This window comes from Silene latifolia, chromosome Y (assembly GCF_048544455.1).
Source record: "Silene latifolia isolate original U9 population chromosome Y, ASM4854445v1, whole genome shotgun sequence".
Taxonomy (NCBI): Eukaryota; Viridiplantae; Streptophyta; class Magnoliopsida; order Caryophyllales; family Caryophyllaceae; genus Silene; species Silene latifolia.
In genome coordinates, this window is record NC_133538.1 from 155,704,415 (window position 1) to 155,713,217 (window position 8,803).

Consider the following 8,803-nt stretch of genomic DNA (forward strand, 5'->3'; position numbering starts at 1 on the left):
GGGTAAGTGAGCTAGCTGAGTTAAAGACAATCACTTGAAACTCAAGTTGCTCAACTCGCCGCCAATCAGTCCACGAGGAAACCGGGTCATTTGCCGTCTCAATCTGAGAAGAATCCACACGAGACGGTAAACTTGATTAATTTGAGAAGTGGTCGTTCATATGAAGGACCAAAATTGTCAACTTTAGATGACGTATCAGACCCGAGGAAGGCCATAAATGCTAATGAACAGTCAGTTGTCGTTGAAAATATGCTTACCACGAAGAATATACTCGATCGACTAGTTTCAGGGGGTCGATCGAGTAGAAAAGAAGCTGAAATCACTCGATCGAAGGCAAATTCTACTTGATCGAGTGAACTGGATAATCATGGGATCGATCGAGAGGTGCAAATCATTCGATCGAGGGAAAAATTTGAAGAATCTGTTCGATCGTGTGGAAATTTGCCTCGATCGAATACTGTTGCTATTGAGGAACTTGATCGAGAGGCTACTATTGCTCGATCAAGTGACATTTCACCTGGAAGGACTCGATCGAGAGGCAAAAAGTCTCGATCGAGTGAAAAAGAGCTTGAACCTGCTGAGACGTTAGAAGAGAGAAACAAAGGGCTCGAGATTCATATTACGGTGCCCTTCCCGAGGCGATTACAAAGCACTAAAGCTAATCAACAGTTTGGTAAATTCGCCGAGCTTCTGAAAAGCTTACAGGTTACTGTTCCATTCGCTGAGTTGCTGACACAGGTACCCTTTTATTTAAAGTTTATGAAAGAAATTTTGTCACGTAAGATGTATATCAACGATCATGAGACGGTAGCTTTAACTGAGGTAGGGACTGCCCTAGTTCAAAATAAGTTGCCACCTAAACAATCAGACCCGGGTAGTTTCTCGATTCGATGTCACATAGGTACCCATTTGATTGATAACGCGCTATGCGATCTTGGTGCTAGCGTGAGCGTCTTACCTTTGTCTCTCGCAAAGAGACTTGGTTTGACTAAATTTAATTGCACAAACATGGCCATACAGATGGCCGACCGTAGTATATCACGGCCGTTAGGAGTAATAGAAGACATACCTGTCAAAATCGGGAGATTCTTTATTCCCGTTAATTTCGTAGTGCTTGATATTCCCGAGGACACTCACACCCCTATTATTTTAGGGAGACCATTTTTATTCACTGCTCGCGCAGTGATCGATGTCGGCGGTAAGACACTTACGTTTCAGGTAGGAGATGAAGAATTTATTTTTCATCAATCTAAGTCTCGTAGGGCTCCCATGCAAGCTCAACCTTGCAATGCCCTATCTTCTACTGACTCCCATATTGACCCTCCAACTGAAAATGTGGAATTTGGTGCTGCAATTGTGACCCCTCCGCCTCAGACTGAGAGCGAAAAGGAGGAACGTTCGTCTGTTTTCCTTGCTGCAGGTACAGATGGATTGGATGCATGAGCTGTCAAAGTCAAAATGCAATTAAAATCAATCAAAAAGGGGATCATAACGTCAAAGCTAATGGGACAGATAAAGGGACGAGAAAAGTTCGTGCATACGTGGATGTTAACTATTCTCCCCCTACTGGTTCAAATTCAAGCTCGTGGAGTATGAAGAGGACGGTCAACGATGCTGAAGGGACCTCCTCCAGTCAGAAGCCCTCCCTTGGGCTACTGAATTGTTTTGGGAATTGAGCGGGGAATGCCCCGTGTAACAAATTGTAAAAATTAATTTTGAATTTCCGTTGAATTTCTTTATTGCGTTTTTAAGACTGTTAGAATTTAGACTATTTTTAGCGTAGTTAGAAAGACTATAGACTGTTACTTTGTGATTTAGTATATTTGGGATATATTTGCGAGTGTTTTTATGCAGGCTTAGGGAGATAACGACGCACTTGGATGAATTGCACGAAGAAAAGAACTCCATCGAGTACTTTTGGTACTCGATTGAGAGGAATGCACAGAAAAGGGTTCGATCGAGCAGTTTCAAGTTACTCGATCGAATAGCAAAAAGAGGGAGTTCTCGATCGAGTGAAAGTTTACTCGATCGAGTGAAATGAAGGTTAGACTACTCGATCGAGTGATTTAAAATCACTCGATCGAGTGAAATTGCATATCACACGCAGGAAGTAACCTTTAAACTTCTTCTTTTTTTATTATTTTTAATTCTTATTCATTTGTTCATCTCTTTTGCGATAAAACACCCCAAATCCTTTCTAATTTTTGCCCTTTACCAAATCCAACACCCACAATTTGTTTCTTGCTAATATTTCGACTGTTGCCCTTTAATTTCCCCTTCAATCGTGCTCATTTTCACGGTCAATTAAGGAATTAGGGTTTGCGGTTTTTTGTTCGAAATTCCGCCATTTGCACTTGTTTTGTCGATTATTTTTACTTCTTCCTCTGGGTTTCATTATCAATTAAGTCTCCCTTTTACCTTCTTGTTGTTTAATTACATTATTTTTACCATTTGAGGTAATTAGGGTTTAAGGTTTGTGTGAAAGTCGAAAAATTCGACTGAAAATAGGGGTTTTTGCGGTTTATTGCTTTAATTGATTATCGTTTCCCCTTGATTACTTGATTAGGATGGAAAGTAGCTCCCTACCTTCGTCTAGCTCGACTGTAGTTCCATCCTCTACTGAGACCGTGGTCCCTGCTACTACCACCGTCTCCACGCCTGTTAGTACCGCTGCTACTACCCCCGTGTTACTTGTTACTATTGCTGGTGCTGTTGTTACTTCTGCTGTAGCTAGTTCCGCCTCTGTCGCGGCTAGCCTTATTTCGACCTCTGGTTCAGCTTATGTTCTTGCTAGCTCTACTGCTAGCTCGACTTCTGTTTCCGCTTCTGCTGCTTCTATTGTTGCAACCACAGCTAGCACCTCAGGTACAGTGACCACCCCTGGTGCGTGGTCACCAGCTGTCACAGATGCCTACCGAGCGGCCTTAGTACCTCGCTCCGTCAGAGGACGGGCTTCTACTTCAGGTACTAGAGGTCGGGGTCACGCACGAGCTACACCTACTGCTGGCTGCTCTGCTGGCCGTGTCATCATCTGCATGGATGATTCACTTGACTCGCACCCCGACTATCCTGAGGTAATCTTTGTTAATGCTATGCATCGCACTCGATTCTTTGCTTTAGCTAGCTGTGATTTTCTGTCTACTAAATTTGTGTGCCGTCAGTCACTTGATAGGCTTGGTATTTACGAGCTTGTTGTTGAGATTTTGAGGGGTACGGGGATGTCTGGACTAGTCACCATGAGTGCCTTGACCTTCAAGGAGCCGACCCTCGAGTTTTTCAGCTCATTTCCCTTCTCTTCTGGCGCTTATGCCACTGAGCCGACTTGTGCTTGCGTGTCTTTCCGGTTATTTAACCGGACTTTTTCTTGGACTTTAGTGGAGTTCGGTACTAGGTTAGGTCTTTCCTTTACAGGTGACACTGCCGCCCCTAGGAAGGTCATCCGCATGCTGTGGAGGACCTTGGCTCATACTACCTACGAGGAGCGCAAGCTCGCTCAGGTCCACCTTTCCCCTGCCCGATACTTCTTGCGTCTTATGGGTAGTACCGTCTTTGGCCGTAAAGAACCAAACAATGTGAACAACATTGATCTTTCTATTCTGGGCGGGTACCCGAACATTGACAGTGAGGGACCCTTTGTCCTTAACATTGCTTACCTAACCGCCCAGTACTTTCACACTGTGGGGGAGAAGACCACGGGCACCATCGTCTGCGGTGGTATAGCCACTTTCCTTGCCCGTTCTCTCTTCCCCGTCTTCCCTCGTGACTTACCGTACCTAGACACTGATAGGTACCTTGGAATTCCTGCTATGCTGTCCATGTTTTGGCTTGCTTCTGACCACCAGACATGGAAGATTTCTGGTTCTATGTCTGCGACCCTTCCTTGCACCACCCTACCTCATCTCGTTCCCCTGCCCACTGTTAAGGGCAGGTTACCTCCACCTCTACCCATGTACCACCTCCCACTTCAACCACCTCCTACCATGTCCGCTTCCAGGAAGCGGAGGAGACCTGAGACCGGAGAGAGATCCACACCTTCTACAGGTGGCCAGACTTCCACGACAATTCCTACCCCGATCCCGACTCCTACTGCTACTCCTGCGCTCGACCAGACACAGCTCGTTTAGCCGGCTAATTTTGGACCTCCTCCACCCTTTGAGGCGTCCGCGGTCCTTGACCAAGGATGTCGTGACAGTTTGTTGCTTGAGCTTCTTAGCAGGCAGGCTCGTATGGAGCGGGACATAGCTCTTACTTTGTTCCCTCTATACGAGTATCACATGAGGCGACGACGTCCAGTTCCTGAGGGTTGGCCACACCCGTCTTTCTACCGGTATCCAGCTGAGGGGTACCCAGAGCCAGCCAGTGACGAGGAGGAGGGCACCGTTGAGGAGGAGGCGCGTACTCAGGCAAAGGAGGTGAGGAGGAGAGAGCAGCAGGTGGACCCGGACTACACGGTCACGGTGGAGGACGTGACGGACGAGGCTGACGAGTAGCTACTGGTCTACTCACTTCCCCAGTTTTTCGGCTGGTTTGGGGAAGTTCGTGTTTTGTATGTACATTCTTGCTCTTTTATTTCTTTTGTCTCCTTTTTATTTATTGTTTTTCATTCATTTATTGGTTGTATTTTCCCGTTCCCCCGTGTATATCTACTGGTGTATGTTGGAGGACAACGAGGGCGTTGTCCGTTTTGGTTTGGGGAGGGTAATGCATCCTTCGAGTCTGCATTTGCATTTGTTTTGCATTCACGTTTCTATTTTCTGCTTGCATTGTTTTTATTTATTTCAAAAAATCATAAAAATCCAAAAAACTAGAAAATTTTCAAAAATTAATAACATATTCACGTTTATTTTTGCATATAGGTTGAGTCAGAACGGTTGATTTCCGTGATAATATTGCACTGTAACTAGTCATTTTTACTTGAGCCTTGCACTTTTATTGGTAGTTACTAGCTGAATATTACGCATAATCTACGAGTTTTTGTTCAAATTAAGCTGACAATGTAGATTTGACCTGATAAATTGGCAACCTACTCTATAAATTCTGAGTTTTAGAGCCATATAACTGGTGACATTCATGAGCGGTTTACATAGGAATTGAGAGTAGTACTCCTTGCATAGCATGTTCATCTTTTTGCACATTTATGACATTCGATTTCTTGTCAATTGCATACATTCGGGTTTATGGTCGGTATCACATGCAGGGAGGTGCTTGCAAATTTTCCTTTCTTACATTTTTCACCCATTTAGCTCCACCTAAGCCAAATTTAGCCTTTTTGACCCATTAGCTACATCCAAACTAAGCCTGCCCAGTCAACCTAGTTTAGTGTGACTTTTGTGGTATGTTGATCCATTTGCGAGTTTGGCCCGTGTGTATTGTTGGAGCTGGTAGAGGAATGAGAAAGGAAGAAAATAAAAAAAGAAACATGAAAAAGAAAAAAAAAAAGAAAAACGTGAATGAAAGAAAAAAAGAAGAAAGAAAATGAAAAAAAGTTGGAATTCACGTGAGAAAGAAGAAGAAAAAGAAAGAAAAGTTAGGAAAAAATTGAGTTGTATTGTTTGGATAATTGAGACCGTATTAAAAAAAGGGAAATTTGTGACCGTCTCATTCCTCTGTTCTTATTCATATATTTTTGATGAGATAATGAATTTGGTTAGTGAGCTGTGTGCTAAATGAAGGGCACTTGTGCTTTATTTTCAGTCAGTTGAGATTCGGATGGTTTCATATGGTCCTGTTTAGGAACTAGGTTGGCGTTTTTACCTCCACATTTCCATAATTTATTTTGCCTTTTCTCACCTGAACCTCATTATTCCTATACTATTTGTAAGCCCTCGGCTGTGACGGACATTGTTGGTTGGAATGTGTGCATAGTACTTGAATCGTCTTTCATTTTTGTTGCATGCATGTTTTGTAGGTCGTAGTTTAGGTGAGTGACTGTTTCTCTTTCTCTCTTATACATACATAATTCACCCTTTGCTTCATGAGAGAAGAGTGACCACGTGAGAGTCCGATTTTGTTGGTCTTGCAAGGTCAATAGGTCAGCTTTATTTATGGATATCGTATAATTCGTTTGCGTATTGGTTGTTGTAGCTATGACTGTTGATTTCTGTTGCATTAAATTGGTTCAAGTAGACAACTTAGAGCTAGCTCTAGGTTTTCATTTCCATTCCATTAGTTTGCATTTAGTTTACTCGAGGACGAGTAAAGATTCGGTTTGGGGAGATTTGATACATGCATTTTATATAGCCTTTTTAGTCTTATTTTGCACGTATTTCTATGCATTTTATACCGTTATGTATTGCAATATGCCTCGAATTGGCTACTTTGGTTTGTTTTGTCTGAATTGCAGAAATAAACCTGAAAGTGGTGAAACTGCACTCTTTTCGTCCTGTTTTGCATGCATTTTGAGGAGACGGGAATGTTAGAGCGAGAGTTATGCATTGGGATGCGTGAAGGGTGGTCAATGGAGCAGTCAAAGACGATTTTGAAGCTAACTTGGAGGAAGAACACTCGATCGAGAAGCACTCTGGTTCGATCGAGTGGTTTGGGAAGTTGAAGAGGTCGATCGAGTGCTTTGTTGTTCTCGATCGAAATGCTGTTTAGTGGGTTTCCTCGATCGAGTGACCTTCTTACTCGATCGAGAGGATTAGCTGCTGAAGACCTCGATCGAGTGGTTTTATATCACTCGGTCGAGAGGTTTTGGATTTTAGACAGGCTTAATTAACACGTGTTATGTTATTTCATGATGGACTTAGTTTTCCTATTTAAGCATTCAATAATTAGGTTATTAAGGACGCTGTTTTTTACGCTACTTACACATTATTCATCTCTGAAACTCTTAATCTCTCCTTTACACTTTCTATAGTAAACTCTCTTCTCCTTAATCTTTTGCTTAGTGGATTTGATCTTTACGCCGGAATCGCTTGAGATTGTAATCTCTCTTCTCCTTTTAATCTTAATCTCATTATTTCCTTGCTTTAATCCTTATTTTATTGTCTTAATTATTCTGCCCTAATTTAGTTTATGCATTATTATTGTTATTTCATCATGCCTTCAATTAGTTTATTCATTATTATTATTATTGACAACATTAATAATATGAGTAGCTAAATTCTTTCATGTTAGGATTAAGGAATCCATGGTAGGATTGTGACGATGTAGCGAATATAATAGATTGTTTACTTGTGAGAATCTGTACCCATGGCAATTTAACTATAATACCGACTTAGTTGAGTGCACGCTTCTAAGTTACTTTTAATCTCGTTAAATTTACTCCTGGATAGGAAGATTGGACTAAATAGACCTGCTATGAACAGTAGACTACCCGGACGAGGACGAAAGTTAAGTTATTGGAAATCTAGGATAGAAAGTGGACCGGAAGGACCTTTCCTATATCTGTCTGAGAGTAGATTGTCTAGGCTATTTGCAACTTAGTCGATAGACTACCATGGTGAACCGAAATCCTGGCATGCTCTCTTTATTTGATCGTTTATTTATAAATCTCTCACCTTTATTGCTCTTTCTTTACTGCTCTTCCCTTTAAACCTTTCATTAGTTTAGAAATCAAAATAAAACCCCCCATTTTGTGACCAAATAGATGGACCTTTAACAGATATCTTGCCTCCCTGTGGAGATCGACCTGACTTCCCTAGCTATATTAGTTAGTGCCAGTTGGTTATTTTTGGTGGGTACACGACTAGCCTGTCACTATGACGCAAAATCGCTTGTAAAAGGTTATAAGGATCTGACATGTGTCCAAGGTCAATCAACTGGCAGTCAACGAGTCCCTAACAGGTCGGGTATTACAGTCTTTTTCTATGAAATTACACTTGTGACCCCGATGAAGATTACATTATGCAGAATTTGGATAATGCATTCACGAATTCTACACTTATATGGTACCAAGAACATTATCTACTTGTCACTTAACTCAAATGTGTGTGCACCCTGTGTTATTGCTTCCCATTTTAAATTTTTGTAGTTCTTGTATAACCTTATACGCTATTCTTTAAATGCAACAAACAAAATTATTCTCTCTGCCTTAGCCATAGATCATGTTATGCAGTAGGTTTGATAATGTAGATACCCAGTATCTGCACCTTCCAAAAACCACCCGATGATGATCGGACTGTAACGTATTTTTGATATGCGTGCGTGGATTGGCTATACATAAGACGGTTTAATGCACTACTCGAAAATGAAAAATGATTTCAAAAGTTTTCTAACTTCATTTGCATTAAAATAACACTATTTAGAGTTAAAACCGTCTTCGGACCCAAAACCGACTCAGAAACCCGCAACTCGAGTCAACCTGAGTCAAACCGAGTCAACCCAAATCCCGAATGTCAAAAATAATGCCATGAATGCCTTTATCATGCCATTTCCATTTAAATGACCCTAATTAGAGTGAAAATCGTCTTCGGACCCAAAACAGACTCAAAAACCCGCAACTCGAGTTAACCTAAGTCAACCCAAATCTCGAATGTCAAAAATAATGCCATGAATGTCTTTATCATGTCATTTCCATTAAAATGACCCTAATTAGAGTCAAAATCGACACCGGACCAAAAACAGACTCCAAATTCAAATCCCGACTCACACGGGTCAAACCCGAGTCAAGCACACAAAACACCTATCTCAAGTAACACCAAAATCATCTTATTAGATGCCGATATTGCTACACGACATATTATATGAATGCCACATATCAACAATGGATGGAGAATTGGCCACGTCCAAATTGAAAGGGACAATACACCCCTTTCCATCACGAGGTGGCTCGCGCCTCTTTAGGCCATCTGATTAGCCT